At 39.2% G+C, this 18158-nt stretch overlaps 1 protein-coding gene and 1 non-coding gene across 4 annotated transcripts in view; both read left to right on the top strand.

Moving 5' to 3' along the window:
* PHACTR1 (phosphatase and actin regulator 1) overlaps positions 1-18158 on the top strand; it is a 502857-nt gene that overhangs the window by 31605 nt on the left and 453094 nt on the right. The window lies entirely within an intron of this gene.
* Positions 8875-8948, top strand: TRNAT-AGU (transfer RNA threonine (anticodon AGU)). The gene has a single exon. It is a non-coding gene; the product is annotated as a tRNA-Thr (tRNA).

Raw genomic sequence — 18158 nt, 5'->3', positions numbered from 1 at the left:
TAATTGCTCTAATTTACAAGTATTTAATATAATGAAGGGTAGTTAAATAAAAGACAAAATCCATTGTATGGCCTTATTGAATGATGGTGGATTCACATGACTTTCTACACAGGTTATCAAAGGACAATAGGAATAATCTTTTGCTAGTAGTTGTTTAACATTTATGTAGGCAAGTGTTGTGTAGGTTTCCTATTGATCTTTTCTGCCACATTTGTATACTCGAAACTAATGACTCAGCAGCAGAATCTTTGAATAGTAAATACTTGGGCTGTAATGGTAGAGTTGAGAATTCAATATATATCGTGGTTTTGAAACTATACTGAACTTTATCAATATGATCATTTGCCATTTAAAGACATGGAGAGCCCATTATTTCTGGATCGCTACCAATCAAGTGACAACAAGTTGGTTTAATATTTAATCATGGTTTAATCAAAAGTGTAGAAAGAGCTTTGTTATGCTTGAATGTATCCCTTATTCCATCTGAGACCTGTTTTTCTTTGCGGGGGGGTGGAGGAAGATAAGAAGAAATAATAGTATAATAATATTCACTCAATGAATATTAAGACGTTAAACATGTATCGGACCATTTTTAGACACTTGGCACACATTGGTGATCAAAACAAACATTTTACCCTCGTGAATTTTAACTTCTAAAAGTGGGTTGTGGACAATAAATAACATGATATCTAAGCACGTGGGATAGTATTTTATAAGTTAAGCATTAAGGCAAAAATAAAGAAAGCTAAGAGTATAAGGCATATGGGGGCAAGGAAAGGGGTGGATTGCAAGAGGCAACATTGAGAGGGCATTTGAACAAAATTCTCCAAAGTAGGCAAGGGAACAAGCAATGCCAATGTGGGATGGAGGTCAGAACAGGAGAAAACTGAGGGAAAGGGAGTGGAAAGGCCTTAAATCGAGAGTTCCAGTACGTTCAAGACCTGGCAGGGAGCCCAGTGTGGCTGAAGAGTGAGTGAAGGGGAGAGTGGGACGAGAGGAGATTAATGAGGGGACGGGGACCGGATTACACAGAGCCTGGCGGGCCACTGCCAAGACTTTGACTGCACTTAGTAAATGCGGAACAATGCAGGGATTTGAGCATAAGAGTAACACGATCTGAAATAGATTTTGAAAAGATCACTGGGGCTGCAATGTTCAGAACAGACTGTAGTGGGGCAGCGTGGAAGCAGGGAAGCTGTGAGAACAATCCAGAGAAATGGTGGCTCGGCAGCATGGTACAGCAGGAGTAAGTAGGAGTGGTCAGGTTCTGGATGCATTGGACGGTATGGCCAGGCTTTCATGCTGCATTGAACGTGGGTTGTGCAGGAAGGAGAGGAGTAAGGAGTACGTCAAAGGTTTGGCCTGCACAATCGGAAGGATAGAAGGGCCATTTGGGGGTATGAGGGAAAGGTCAGAAGTTCAAATGCAGACATGTCAAGTGTGAGAGGTCTACTAGACCTCCAAGTGAAAGTATCAAATAAGCAGTTATACAAATGTAAGATTAAAAATGAGATCTGGGGCCGGCCCGGTGGCTCAGGCGGTTAGAGCTCCATGCTCCTAAATCCGAAGGCTGCCGGTTTCATTCCCACATGGGCCAGTGGGCTCTCAACCACAAGGTTGCCAGTTCGAGTCCCGCAAGGGATGGTGGGCTCCGCCCCCTGCAACTAAAATTGAACATGGCACCTTGAGCTGAGCTGCCGCTGAGCTCCCAGCTGGCTCAGTTGGTTGGAGCGCGGGCTCTTAACCACAAAGTTGCCGGTTCGACTCCCGCAAGGGATGGTGGGCTGCGCCCCCTGCAACTAGTAATGGCAACTGTACCTGGAGCTGAGCTGCGCCCTCCACAACTAAGACTGAAATGACAACTTGAAGCTGAATGGCACCCTCCACAACTAAGATTGAAACTAAGATTGAAAGGACAACAACTTGACTTGGAAAAAAGCCTTGAAAGTACACACTGTTCCCCAATAAAGTCCTGTTCCCCTTCCCCAATAAAATCTTTAAAAAAAAAAAAAAATGAGATCTGGCCCAGAAACAAGTAATTGAGTTGTCAGCATGTATAGAGCATTTAGTATACTGTGTCCAGGGCTATTAAGCATTTGCTCACTTATTTCACATAATGACTCTATTCTAGCTGATGGCATTATTATTACTATTCTTATTTTATCCGTGTGGAAACTAAGTCACAAAGAGGTTCGATAACTTAGCAGGGCAATAAAGCTAATAAAAGGAATAAGAAGAAGAATTGGACTTTGGATCATGTTTTATATAACTTCAAAAATCTACATTTTTAATGGCCGTGATTTATTACAAGACAGCAAACATATCAGCTTTGCTATGAAATCAAATTTTACAATGAGCATGGCTAAGGGAAAGAGAGAGAGAACTCGGAATGCATTCTAGCTCAGTATTTTAAAAAATACTTACCTAGGAGTCACTGTAAGAAATGCACCTTATAGCACTTCACATAACACTCATACATGCTTATAATTGAAATAAAATACAGTTGACCCTTGAACAACATGGTGTTAGGGGCACCGACCCCCCACACCATCTAAAATGTACGTATAACCTTTGACTCCCTCAAAACTGTACTGGGACTAATAGCCTACTGCTCACCGGAAGCCTTATTGATAATGTAGAGTAACACATTTTGTTGGTTATATGTATTATATACTGTATTTTTACAATAAGGTAAGCTAGAGAAAAGAAAATCATAAGGAAGAAAAGATACATTTACAGTACTGTACATATTTATTGAAAAACTCTGCATATAAGTGGATTCGTGCAGTGCAAACCTGTGTTGCTTGAGGGTCAACTGTATTCCTCAAAATACCTTTATAAGGTTTGAATGTACTCTGATGTTTTCTGTATTATCCTACTTCATCTCCTCCAACTCTATTCCATTCTAAGATATTTTAGTTGTAAAAGTGCTAATTATGACCCATCTAAATGATTTTATAACCCATGGTTTAAAAAAAATTATTTAATTGGTAGTTTCTAAGGGCTATTTCTGAATTCAGAAAAAAGTGTTTGCAAGGAAACCCATTTTAGTACTTCTGTCCCCCTAATTGAAATTCATTCTCTTACCTGGATAGGAATCAAAGTGAAAGAGAAAAAGCCCGGGGCCAGAGCCCAGAGTCTAGACTCACAGTACATTTAGAGGCCCACGAAAATGTTTTAAGTTCTTTTAAACTCAGAAAAAAATTCAATATAGTCCAGGTTGGTTTATATTTGTTTTCATGCCAACACTGTCGTAAAATATGGTATTTAATATTTTTGGGGGGTAAAAGTAGTCTACAAGAGCAAAAGCACAGAGGACCCACAGAAGTCATAATGCAGCCCTGCACAGAGTAGAAAGAGGAGCTGTGGGAAAGATTTCTCTCTTTTCTGAGGTAGTATAGTGACTATGAGGATATACTCTGGAGCCAGACTTTCTGGGTTTGAATCCCTGCTTTTTCACTTACTAGCTGTATGACCTTGGGCAAGTCATTTAACCTCTCCCTGCCTCAGTTTTCTCACTTGTAAAATGGGACTAATAATGGTTTGGAGGTTTGTTTTGAAGGGCAAATAATTCATTAAATGTGAAAAACTTAGACTAATGCCTGGCATATAGTGAGTACTCATTACACAAAGTGGAGAAATAAGCGCTATTGTGTTTCTATGGTCGACCTCACCTTTCCTCAATTCTTCCAAGATGCTACCATAAAGAAAAAAAAAAAATAGGTGCCTTCTCGTTACCACATCTAACAAGACCAAATGAGCTACAAATTCAGAAGCTATCACATAAGGAACAAATTTTCTTAGCGAAGTTTTACCCCCATTCAGTCTGTCTTTCCTACGCTACAGAATGAATATGACCAGCGCAAAATGAGCCAGGAAGTCACGCTCAGACTCTGAAAGTTAAGGAAATTTACATTAAGAATAGTTTGTCCGCTGTCTAGAATTGAATGAATCAACCTTCACATTTTTTTTGCAAACGGCCACATGGAGAAGAATAACCTACTGGACTTCGTAATAATCCTCTGAACTTGGAGGAGGCATTGTGAAGGATGGGAATAAAAAGAAGAGTACAGGAAGAGATACAGGGAGAAGAAAGGACAGAGGCAAAAAGGGAAGGGGAAAAAGAGAGAACACAGCATTTCAGTCTGAGAAGCCATCCACATGGTCAGGAGAGTACATTAAAAAAAAAAAAAATCACAGTCTCTTGGCTTTTGAGAGTCAAGAGGAACATTTCTCTTGTTTGAATCATGAGCCCGAGGGCTCTGTGATGGTTTCGGAGATTGGCGGTTGCCAAAATCTGAGTCTGGTACTAATGAGTTGAATCATCTCGCTGAATGTTTGAAATCTGTAACATGGGCATAACACTCTCTGCCTAATTTTCATTGTGATTGTGAGGACCAAATGTGAAAATGCTTTGCCAACAGTCAAGTATTACTCAAAGGCAAGAAGCAGATGTGGTCTAGGTGAATGGGACAGCGTTAAATGGCTCGCTCTGGCACACATAAAGCACAAGAATGAAAATGTGAAAAAATAGACTGATTCTGCCTAAAATGTTGCCTTTGCCATGCCCTGAAATTCAACACAGCCCAATAGTCCAGAAAGACTGAATACAGCATCTACCAATTTATAATTTGGGGTTTGTTTATGCCTCCACTGTCAACTCTCAGCATTGTATGAAATGCAGTTACCTTAGGATGACTTATTATCCATCCATAAGAGACAGAGGGCTTGAATTTTTATGAGTGTTTAGGAATTGCATAAATTTTGAACTGCTTAGTGCAGTCTCTGCCTCACTTCAACCTTCCACTTGATAATAGTCCTCGAGAAGGTATTTGTCATTTTGAAGCTAAAGTGACTGTACCGCACACCAGAATTACTAGCCAGCGTCATGTGGGGCATTAGTCCAACTGTGCCTTAGACAGACACTCAGCCAAATAACCAGGTGCAGCCTTTTTTCACAATCTCCTCCTCCCATTTCTTCACCTTCTCCGTCTTCTCCAACTGAATGCCCTCCTTATTTGTTTTGACCTTAAGAAAACAACCAGAGATTTCAGGCAAAACCTTCATTTCTGAGAGAGAGAGAGAGAGAGGCTTAAACGTCCCATGTGTGTCTGCGGAAGTTTAGGGCTGTTCATTACCTCCCATTCAAACCATAGAATTACACAGTCTGCACAGCTGTGGAGCCAGCTGCCCTGCATTCGTTCACTCCAGACCTCATACCATGTTGCCTTCCAGCAACATCCTGGCGATATCCGCTCATGACTCTGGCTGTAATCTGCTGAGAAGCAACTCTTTCGATAAGAAAAGTGGCTTCTACCAGTTTGGGCATAGGATTCAGAGCTGCCTTACATGTAAAAAAAACTTCTCAGTCCTAGAAGCAATGTCTTCATGTTCGATATGTTCAACTAAAGTAGAACAGGCAGAAACAAAATTATGAGTGACTGGGATTTTAGTTTATTTTTATTGTTTTGTCTTCCACTTTTACAGTTCGGAGGCTCCTCCTATGCTATGGATTTTATTCACATGCAAAAGTGTTCAGCCAATATCTGGGTTTGGAGATACGATGCGTCATGTAGACCATACCCAGTTTTGATTAATCGAAGATTCCCCATTATACGCGATTTATGATACCCCATAGTTTTCAGAGCGTGGTTTATTCCATTTTGACATAAAAAAGATATCTGGTTAATAGATTTTAAGCAAATTAAATGCTTGATACATTATTACAATTTTATAAAACTTCACAGTGACTAAATCTTTTTTCAAGTTGTAAAATGCCTGAGGTAGTGTTCCTTTATCCTCTCATGTAAGAAAGTTCATTTTAAATACGCAGGAATAAATCATTAGTGTGGCTTCTGACATTTTAGCCAAAGGTGGTACCTATACTCCATATACCACTCAATTCTTACCACAAAAATCCTCCCTGTTTTATGAAGCAACCAGACAGCGTGGTCAGTGATCACTGTACACGATGCTTGGTTTGCTGTTTGGTTGACTCGAAAATTCACTTTATTATTCTAAGTTTTTTCACGTGTTTGCATCTGTTGTGCAATCATGTATTTACAGGTATCTTAAGAACATTTATATTTCTAGAGAGAAGAGATTGGTTCTTATTTTTATTGTCCACCAAAATCTGAATCAAATCCTGTCACCGCTTGTCTCATTAGAATGGCAGCCATATAAATGGAAATGTCTGTTAAGTCTAAGACAGCTAGAACCATCCATAAAAATAATACCAGGTAAACCCAAAGTAAGCTTAAACCAGCCTTAAACCCATTTCATTCGGCTCTCGTTATAGCTCACGTAATGTGATCTGTATGAACAATTTCTGCTATAAAGTTACCTCATAAAGAAACATATCATCTACAGAGTCCTTTCATAAACTCAATTATAGGAACAATTCAGCAGAGTTATAGCTACTAGGATCTGGGTTCTACCTCCTCCTTGGTTCAACTTATTAAAGATGCGAAGTGGCAACATTGAAGTAGAAAGAAAACAATGACTGAATTTAGCCAGCACGGAAGAGGCTGGTGTAATCACTCAATCAGGCACAACTTGAACTTTAATTCTCTTATTGCTCTGGCACCGGCTTCATTTGTTATAGGTGGTTTGTTCAAAGAAAAACTATAGTCAGGACTTTTATACACAAATACAAATTTGTTTTCAATATATCACTGACATATTTGTATAGAATTGTATGTGATTCATTCAAAAGTATTAGTTGGCTACTTCAATTCAATCTTCATAGTACTTTGATAACCGAGACCTTTGGTGGCAAGTGGCATAAAGGAAAATATGAATAACAATTAATAAATTCACTGTTAATTAATAAAAATATATTATCGGGGAGAAATAGTCCAATTTAGTGCATCCTTTTAACCTTACACCAAGGTAAGAGGTATTGATATTAAATGTGTTATCCCACACACAGTGGAAATGGTGATACTGGTTTTGAAAAGAAATCACATTATAATAATAATTTTTTAAAAATGCTTGAAAAGGATCAAGTAGAGAAGTAGATGTTAATGTTCAAATTGTAAGCTTTGCTATAGCTAAGACTCATCATTCAGAACTGCGGGAAAATGAGAAGCATGTTATGGCTGCCAGTGCAATGATTCAAATATTTAGTGCATTCACTGCAGTTGGGCAAATACTTAACTGCACTGGCGTGTATTAAAGCTAACGTAATTTTCCAGTTGCTGGTTCTCAGTGGACTTTATTCTCTGTCAATCTCTAGAAACCTCAAATATGGTCCAATAACCACAATGAATCTTGAGTGCATTCTAGTGTCTTTTCTAAATTATTACTGGTTTCATCTCTCTCGTGCTTGCTCTTCAGTGACCTAAGGAACAATTGTGTTATTTATGTGGATTCATAAAAACATAAATTTTTTCCATAAGTCCTCAGCTTCCATAAATCTGTTGCTGAGGTTCAATTATTTTCCTCCCCTGAGTGGGAGAACAGTTTTAAGCCTTAGGTTCACATAATTTCTCCCATTCCATTCCTGGCTCTGCCTAGTGTGGGAATTAAATGCCTCACTGTGATGAAGGTCTAGAGGCCATACAGTTACAAGCAGATAAAGAAAGTACAGCGGCAAGTAAACGGTGGAACCCTAATCTTCCTAGGGATAAATTGCCTGGAGGTCCCACTGATTTGTAATATATATCATCATACATAGAAGGAGAAAACTGTCTCGGGATTATTGGTCTACATGAGGATCTCTGGTGAGGCAAAGCTGTAATGACCCTCCGACCACTCCCGAAGCATTGCTCCTAGAGGGATGGATAAGCATGGACCTGCGTGAGACAAAGCGGGGGATGAATTCTAACTCAGTTGGTCAATTTCAGGATAAGTTTATTATCTTTATGAACTTCAGCTTGCTTACCTGTAACACGGGACTACTCATTTGACAGAGTTGTTGTGAGAATTACATGAAAGGGGGATATAAAGCAAAGTACCTAGCATAGTAGCTGCTCAATCAGCACCTTTCAAAACATGAAAGGCAAGAAACATGCTCAGTTTAGTTTATTATGTAAGATCTTGAGAGTGTATCACAGTGACGATTATTAGATTACCAAAGCCCCCTTATAAAACCTGGACAAAATTTTAGGAAAAGAAGGGATGACATTGATATTGTTTATTGCGACTTATTTCATTAAATATCAATATAACAGACATTCACCCAAGGCTTCCTGTTATATGCTAAACATGGCTTTACCAGTTTCATCAACAACTAAAGCCGTCAGTGGGCACATCAGCAGCCCCTAGACTCCAAGCTCTGAGGGAAGGGGCCGTGTCTGCCTTACCCACCCCTGAATCATAGTGCCTGGCATAGGGCATGGCCCATAAGACGAGCTCAGAAAGTACTTGTTATGTAAAGAAATGTATCAGAACAACAGCTGCTTTCCTGTCAGTCCATCTTGAGAACCAAACTTGTTGGAGTTCTTCATATTTTTAAAAAAGGACTTTACTTTTATTTTTTGCATTCTTATATTTTTATTGAGGTATAATTGACATATAACCTTGAGTAAGTTTAGGGTGTACAACGTGTTGATAAAAGGACTTTAATTTTAATAGCAATTTTAGTTTCATAGAAAAATTGAGAGGAAGGTACAGAGATTTCCCATGTACCCCTTGCTCCATGCATGCATAGCGTCCCTTGTTATCAACATCCCCAACAGAGCGGTGCATTTGTTACAACTGTTGAACCTCCATTGACATGTCATTATCACCAAAAGTCCATAGTTGACCTTAGGCTTCATTCTTGGTGGTGTACTTTCTATGGGTAGGGTCAAAGTTATAATAACATGGACCCACCATTATAGTTTCATACAGAGTATTTTCACTGCCCTAAAAAACTTCTGTGATCGGGGTGGCCGGTTAGCTCAGTTGGTTAGAGCATGGTGCTAGTAGCACCAAGGTTGCCGGTTCAATCCCTGCATGGGCCACTGTGAGCTGCGCCCTCCTCAAAAAAAAAAAAGAAAATCCTCTCTCATCTGCTTATTGATCTCTCCCTCCCTCTAAGCCCTGCAACCACTGAACTTTTTACTGTCCTTATAGTTTTGCCTTTTCCAGAATGTCATGGAATTGGAATCACACAGTTTGCAGCCTTTTCAGATTGGCTTCTTTCACTTATATGCATTTAAGTTTCCTCCATGTCTTTTCATGCCTTGATAGCTTTCTTTTTAGTGCTGAATAGCATTCCATTGTCTATATATCAAGTTTATTTATCCATTCACCTACTGAAGGACATCTTGGTTGCTTCCAAGTTTTGGCAATTATATATTAAGCTGCTATAAACATCTGTGTGCAGATTTTTGTGTAGACATAAATTTTCAATTCTTTTGAGTAAACACCAAGGAGCTCAATCATTGGATTATATGGTAAAACTATGTTTAGCTTTGTGAGAAACTGCCAAAGCATCTTCCAAAGTGGCTGTACCATTTTGCATTCCCACGAGCAATGAATGAGAGTACTTCTCTGCATTTTTTAGTAACATCTATATACATATTTATATATCTGGTCCTTATTTCCTTCTAATAATTTCTGTAAGCACAGGCTTTAGAGCAAAGTGACAAACTTATCCCCTCCGAGTTATCTTTTCTTTTTGAGTTACAAGAACTGGCATTATTGTTACAAGAGGATAGGACCCTCCTGTTTTATGTATTTCTGAAAGCTATACCTAACTTTTATAAAATAAGCCTTACTGAAGAAGGAATAATGTGCTTTGTGATGGAGGCTGCCCTTCATCTCCAGGTCCTTGGAGTAAACTTGGACTCAATGGAATTTTTTTAAAATGCTGGTGTCATATTCAGGCTGCCCTAAAATTCAGAGTCGGAAAATTATTTGAATATTTAAAGAATTGATCTTAAAGAAAGTTTAGAGATCACCTATTTTAATTAACACATCTTGAAATGAAGAAATTGTGTTATAGAGAGCTCTGTGGTCCCCAAGAAGAGAAAAAAGAAAGTAAGAGGGAAATTCCCCAGAATCGAGACATTTAAAAGTAGCTCAGTTTCAAAGGTGTGCTGGTCCCAGCTCATACAGGTTTGTGAGAGCAAACTAGGCACATCTCTTCCAAACTGTGTGTTCCGTAACATCACATCAGTAGCTTGAAATTGGCCATGGGGAGATTATTTACACCATGGAAGTCAGCGAACACTATTATAAATTAGAACTTTTTTAAAAAAGCTGGTTGTTAAACATTTAGCCGCATACAACTGCTCAGTTCACAGAATTGAGCCTGAAGTTCAATAGACATACTCTAAGCACCAGTTAAGTATGAGTGTCTGTGTGTGTGTGTGTGTGGTTTAGGTATCTTTTATTAGATGTTAAAAATATCAAAGGAAGAGTATCAGAATGGTTTTACTTGACCAATATGACAACTTAACATTCAAATGTTTATTTACTTCAAAGGATCTAGGAACATGTTGATAGGTAAAATTACTTTATCATTGCCTTACTATTACTTTAATATGGAAAAATCAGTATGACTAAGGTGAAGGTTATAAACATGTCTATTGAAAATATGCTTTCATCTTTAGAATAAATATAAATATGTACAATATACTTTAACATGTTTTCATAAAAATATTTTATCAACTTACATTGTATTTTGGACACTTACGAAGATGAAAGTAGATTTGTTTTTGCCGTTCATCCAGTAGTAAGATAAGTTGGTCAGCTTTCCAACATATTATGCAGCATTTCCACATTTCCCAGCTACTGCTCCTGCAATACATTAACTCTGTTTGGAATCCAGTTTCAATCAAATAAATGGTGATTCAGTTGCAATGTCCCTATACCAGTCTTGCCAGCTGGAAGCCTGCATCCTGAAGCAAGTTGAGAGCTATTTAGAATTCTCCCAGCCTGTTTGTCTCTAGCACAATTGCTTACCTACACTAGAATAGAAAAAAAAGTCATCACATGTCGGCCTTCCAAAGAGAGCCTTTTAAAATTACATTTCAGTTGCTGCAGTTCACATGTGTTTTTCAAGCAGTGGAGAGAAGGTTTTTATTGTTGTTGTTGCTGTTGTTGTTTTCTGAATAATTGTTCACTTACCATAAATGAAGCTGTAGATGGAATGTGGCTCCCACAGGAGCGCCTGACTTGCTGTAGGGAATTTGAACAACCTCCTTTACACTCTTTTCTTTCTTTTTCAAATGTGATTCAACTGACAATCATAAAGAAGTACATGTGCATACACTAAGAAACCAAATTGGAATTTTGCATTTATGCGTAAGGGTGGTATAGGGTAATAAATGAGAATATTTTCTCTCTTGGTGTTGTTTAAAGCTCTGCAGTTCATTTCTGGGCATTCTGATATATAGAAGAAAATGTATAAAGGGATTGAGAATGAGAGGTTATTAATTAAGAAAATGGCCTAAGGATGGAGAATTCTAGGAAAAATGACAAGACAAAATTAAAAGGCCTTAATAAATCCTATTCGAATTACTTGAACATATTCTAGCTGAATACATGAATCAAGCAAGCACAAAGTGTTATTGTATGTGGCCTATACATCATTGTATAATGGGCTTGGCATTTTCTTTGATGTAGAAAGTGAGACCTGGTGCATTGCGACAATCGATTTGTCAGTTGGGAACTGGAATTACCTGATTTTGACAACTTTGATGTGACTAGGTACAACATCGTCTCTTTCTATATGGACAATTATTACCTAGAATGCTATCACATCCTTTTTAGGGAATAAATCTGGGGAAAAATGATTATCACTGTCAAACCCCTGCTGGACAAAAGATCCTGAGAAAAGATTGGATTTTTACCTCATGTAAGTTCCTGGTAGGACGAATGAGTATGGAGGGCCAGAAAATTTCTTTTCCATTTCTTTCTCTCTTTGTGTTCTGATCTTGGTTTGGTTTGGGGGTCTGTGGGTTAGACCATGGACTGTGGAATTCAGCCCTTGGGTGTGGATCCCACCTCCAGCCTGCACTATGTACAGAAACGTGAGTTAGTTGCTGAACTCTTCTGTGTTTTTCTTCCTTTTCAATAAATCAGGAGTAATAATTGCACCTATTTCGCAGTTGTGAGGATAAGATAAGGCAATATGTGTGACATTGCTATAGAGCTTCTGGTATATAATAAGCACTCAGCAAACATTCACTGGTATTATTAGTGGGAACCGCTGGCCCAGTCAGCCCAGGACGCTAATAAGCTTTAGAGACTCAGCACCTGCTGGGGGAAGAGCAGAGCAGGTGGCTCAGCAGTGAGCTCCCTCTGCAAGTTGATGCTTTTGCTTTGCTCCCCCTTCTGCACGATCTGCTTCGAGGCTCAGAAGAAAACCTCTTTAACCTCCTAGGTTCAGTCTTGACAGGATACCTGAAGCAACCTGTCCCAAACTATCGTTCAGACTGTAACTAAGCAGATTCGAGATCCAGACCTTTTTTAGGTCACTCAGTTGATGGGGTTAAGTGTGTGACTCAACAGGCAGGTAAAAGATGTGACCTAGCAGTGTTTAGTCATTTATGATTCTGACTGCTGGAGATGCTTATGCAATTTGAAATGTCACAGGAGGTGGGAAGCAGGGTATGAGTCAGAGAAGCATCAGGTCCCCTTGCCCTGTCATTTGGAAAGCCTCCTTGGTGTGTCCTCCCACTGTGGGCCTCTTACCCCTGTTTTCACAATTATCCCAGGGGAGTGATAGTGGGATAACCAGACTTCCAGATATTGATACAGCTCTTTTACCTCATGCTTCTCTTTAGCATCCATTTCACCCAGACCCTGTGCTAGTGACCCAGGCACTAGTGACACAAAGATAGGTAGATAAGCCCCTAGTTCTTAGAAGCCTGGGTTGGCTTGACTAGTGGGATAGTAAACAGACTTTCCCAATGAAAAGTAATGTTACAATCAAGGCACAAACAAGGGACAGACAAGGCATCACTGGACACAGTCAAGGGACCTGCCCTGCCTGGGAGTCGGGGACTCTACTGAGAAGGACACGTGGGCCGATCCTCAGAGGATTAGTAGGGTTTTCCCAGGGACGGCGGGGAAAAGTTTCAGAAATTAAAGGGCATTCTAATCAGAGGAAAGAATCTGCACAAAATGCATTTGACATTTAGGTTACTCTGGTTCACAAAGGTTTTATATGTTGCCCTAAAAACATGCATGTATCACCTGCAATGCATTGAACTGGCTATGAACATCTCTCTGCCATGAAGGAACACAGGCTGGAGAGAAGATAGCTGTGAAAGCTGACTGTGAGGTAACAGAAGTGCTCTAACAGTCAACAGAAAATAAGGATCTCCCCGCCCCCCCACCCCCACCCCTACCCCCATCTCACCCCCGCAGAGCCTCGGGATCTGGTGGGGCTCCCGGAAAGGCAGTGCTCCATTGAGTAGGGCTTAGGGAACGAGTGGTGTCCCCCAGAAAGGCAGAGGAAGGGGTGTGTGTGAGGGCATGAAGGCAGATCGCACGCACAGGCCACAAGGAGCAGGAACACTGGTGGGACGGGCCAGTATGTAAGCAGAGAATTGCAGAGAGGAAGCTGGGGAGAGAATAGGAGAACGTAGAGCTTTATACGGTATGCAGCAACAGGGAGGAAGATGGATTGCGAAAGGCCAACACTAGAGGTACTTAGTATCATAAGCATTTGGCAAGATGTTATATAGGCCTGTGCTGGGGCAAAAATAGCAGGGATAGAAAATTGATTTAGAATGGAGATATTTTAAAAGGTAGGCAAGCCAGAACCTAGTAACCAATTAACTATGAGTGGTTAGGGAGCGGGATGGAGGACCTCTAAGTTTGTTTCTTGGCCAACTAAGTTCTATTTACCATTCAGGGAACAGAGGATGGGGACCATCCTCACAAGACAGGTTAATGAGATTCTACATAGACAGGTGGCTTTGGGCTGCGTGTGTAACATCCTAGTGGAGGATCCATGAAGATGTGGATGCCTGGGTCAGGAACTAGGGAGAGGAGTTCGTATTTCCTAAAAGCATAGGTGGGTAAGATTTCCTCGTTTCAAGATTCTTGTTCAATGTTTCATCAGTGATTGCATTAGGCCACAGTATGGATACCTTCGACAATTTATTATTTTTAGGTGTACAACATAATGATTTGCTGTATGTATATGTTGTAAAATGATCACCACAATAAGTTAAGCTCCGTCACCATTCTTTTCTGTTATGTGTGATGACCTGACTGAGCATTAGAAAGGGAAATCATGTGCTAGGGAAACCATGGTGAGAGACAGTAGAGAATTTGGAATGGCCCTCAAGAAACATCCATTTTAAAGGGGTGCAGAGACAAGGAGCCCACACTAGCAGCTGAGGAGGAACAGAAGGACAGAGGAGAAGCAAGAGCAAGATTCAGGAGTAGGGCTTTTCTAGGGAAATACAATAGCCAGGAGCTCACAGGCAGCGGAGAGATCCAGGGAGGACCAAACATGGTCCTTGTATTGGTGCTTTGCCAAAGCTTATTCATCAAGTCGTAGAAACTCAGTGGTAGTGGGTAGAGAGTGAATAGAGACAATGAAGGCACTAAAGGTTGAATCCTCATTCAGGGGTATCCTTTGGCTATGAATGAAAGGTGAGAACAAGCACCTCGCTAGCTAGAGTGGGACAAACGTCAAAAGAGGCTTTGTTCTGTTTTTCAGTTATGCACCAAAGTGTGGCCTAATCTGAAATCCCTAGTTAGGTTTCAAACTCCCCGGAGAAGTGATTCTGTAGCCTGTAGCACTGGACACAGTCCAAATGCTGACCCAGGATATGAACATTCACATACTGATTTTTGTCACAGCATTATTCAAATGTTAATTTATGCGTACCAATTTTAAATGTCATTTCTTAATACGTTTGCAAATATATGTATATACACATTTCATAAGGGGAGAAAGCAGGTTTTGTGAAGTTAACTAACAATGACGAATCTATTAAAAATATTGTGATTCAATTGACAATTATCCTCTTTCTCTGGAGGTTTTCTTTCTATCTACACTTATTTTAGAATGTGACAAGATATTTTGTGCCCACTTTCCTCTCTGCTCAGTGGCCTTTCTCCTACATTCATCTGTTAAATAACATTTTCTCCACCATAATGCTTGGATCCTACGTTTCCCTTCTGTAGTGTTTTTGACTTTTTTTGGTGGGATAAGTGGTTCTTAGAGATGGGTCTCATTCTCATACACTAAGCAAATATACTAATTAGGCTTAAGCAGCACATCAACTCTTTCTGGGCAACAACTTGTTGATCAAAAATAACATCCTACCGTGGCTCTTAAGTTGAAAGGTATATGTTGGTACATGGGTTAAAGCATGCCCCACCCCCACCCCCCAAAAACCATGATAGTCCATGTTTAAAGTTTCTATATGCACTAGAATGCATTGTTGAAACTCAAAGTATTAGAACTGATTTCAGATCATAGCCAATGGACTCTATTTTCAACTCCTGTTTTTAATTTAAACTTGTACCAAATCCAGTAGGATTTCCAGACATTAGTATAAAGATACCATATGGATACGATAAGAAAGAAACCTTTAAGAAAATATGTTCTTTAAAATAATGAAGACTAGAACAATCTGGTGATTGAACACATAGCAGAACATATAGCACAAGCCTCCCTTTAGTAGAAGTTTGAAAGTAATCATGAGTGTGTGCTGGTTTCTGTTTGCATTTTTTGAAGTGAAATTGGGGGTAAATATTTAAAGATGTTTAGATCTCCAAAGAAAAAGACTGGTTATCTCAGCTAAATTCCATTTCATGTCAGTCTGCCACAACTGAAGTTTTACATCTGGGCATTGTGCTTTGTGTATGTATACGTGGGAATGGATGTGCACCTCTGCATCAGCTCAGTATTTTAAGAATGCAGGACAAATGGTTCTAGTTTCTCCAACTAACTTCCAATTATATAACTTGTACCTTCTAACCTTACCCGATTCACAATTTTTTTAGACTTACACGATTTGTGACCTGTGACCTTTGGAGAGGGACAGGAAATGCAATTTTATTAATTCTATTACCTTGTTTTCAGTCAGATACTTGAAAAACACCACATTCCAAACCAGCCCCAAGAATCATGTGCAATAGAACCAGAATGCTGTCAGTTAAAGTCAGGTATCAATTTAACATAAAACCTCAGATATCACAGATCTTATAATATTTGAGCTGTGAATATTTGCTTCAGGCATCAACTTGACATTTAAAAAAATTTTCTTAAACCACATGGACATTTCACTTTGTCAGAATATCTGCTTCTCCTATAATGCTTCAAAATATCAAACGTTAACTAAAACATGCAATTTTGTCACATTCCAAGTGATAAAAATCTTTTTTTGGGGGTTAGGGGGTGTTGGTGAATTCATCTTTCCTTCTTTCCATTTCTGGACTAGAAGATAATTGTCATCCATTTTGTATTGATTAGTTAATTAATTAGGTAGTCAAATTTACTGTCTAGAAAATCCATTTTAAATACAAAAACCATCTTTCTTTTAGAATTTTTGCTTAAGACTTGCACTCTGGGAAATTAAAGAGTATAGAGAGAAAAGTAAAGGACCAGAGAAAGTGGTGCTGGGTGAAAAGAAAGGTGTTCAACTGGAAGGTGAGCGAGCTAATAAAATTTAAAATATGTGGCAATAATGTTTCTTCTGGATGAGACAGACACGTATCTTGTATTGAAAATATTCTGTATTTGTATACTTACATATATTTTTGGTATTAGCTATTTTTGTACGTAATGTTCATGATTAATGTTTGCATAACTCCCTACACTTACAGAGTTCTCTCAGTTCTTATCATCTCAAAGGCAAGGCAAACTCCTTGAGACCCGGAGGCGTGTTTGTATTTTCCTGACCCTTCACAGAGATTTGAATATGTTCAAACCAATAGTTCTTTGAGCCTTTAAGTATCTGTAGGATGTTTTAAATGCAATATCACACCCACCCACAGGCACAGAAATATGACACCGGGTACTTTTCAGTCGGGGCTGTAGGACATAGGTACAAGGCTTGGCATCAGATCCAGTTTAGTTGCCTAAAAAGCAAAGCGTTTACCAAATAAAGAAAGGGAAGATATTTCTAAGAGGTCCCAAGTCACTTTTAGAGTGTGTCTAGAGCTGAAGGACCCATGACTTTCTATTGACTTTCCAAGAAGACTTCCCCCTTGGAAGTGCTGAAACAAAGAGGGTACTAGGCAAGAGCCTTCTGGCCTCGTAGCCAGAGTAGTCCGTTAAAAGGATGAGCAAGCGGATGTTCAGGGACCTCACTGCTTTCTCTCTGCAGGACTAACCTCATCTCTCTTAGTCTTGTGGACACATTAAGTACTGAGGGACTTGCACACAATATCGCATCTTATTCAGTTTTTCAAATAATTAGTTTCCTAATATTTGTAAACCTGGATGATAAAGCAATGTTCTGCTCCTGAAAAACATCCCTAATGAAATGACATCTCCAGTTTTTAAAAAGTTAAAGCAAATATCTTCATTTTTTTTAAAAAAGCATTTATTTAGAGGAAGTTGTATAATCAATTTAATGTAGTAAATATAATATAAGGACATACATCTATTTCCATTCATTCTACTCATTAATCACGTGGTCTACTGTGGCTGCATAGTACCACTCACACTTTAAATTTGTATTCTGATGGGAAAGGCTGATCCCGGAACACTTCATTTATTTTTGACTGTTAAGTGACACATTAAAATAAAATGTAATGTTGTGGGTTGTTGTTTTTTTAATCCATTGTGGAAGAGACAATACATAAATTCATGTAAGACGCAAAATGGGATGAAATACAATTTATACATATGGGAATTCAGGAGCAGGTGGTTCTTTTGTTCAAACTCTAGCACATTTTTTAAAAGCTTGGTATTTGAAGAACTCAGAGTCCAAGATTTTCTTCTGCCAATAGTTTTAACAGGGACATACTGCACTACCAGGCTAACCTTCCTCCAGATTTGATAGAAGACAAGAGATTCTCAACCATTTTCATCAATTCTTGGGGGCAGGTCACCACTCATGAATTATTTATGTTAAAATCAATTAAAACAAAATAATTAAAACTGATTACTTCATTCAACAATGATTTACTACATGCTCACTCTGTGCCAGGCGTTATGCTAGGAGGTGGAAAGATGACAAGGAACGTCATAGTCATATTCCCTGTTCTAATGGATCTTAGAGTCTTAAAGGTCACCTTAGTCTGTA

This window comes from Rhinolophus ferrumequinum, chromosome 9 (genome assembly GCF_004115265.2).
Source record: "Rhinolophus ferrumequinum isolate MPI-CBG mRhiFer1 chromosome 9, mRhiFer1_v1.p, whole genome shotgun sequence".
NCBI classification, from domain to species: Eukaryota; Metazoa; Chordata; class Mammalia; order Chiroptera; family Rhinolophidae; genus Rhinolophus; species Rhinolophus ferrumequinum.
Note: the sequence above shows the minus strand (reverse complement) of the source record. Positions and strands in the feature narration are given on the sequence as shown.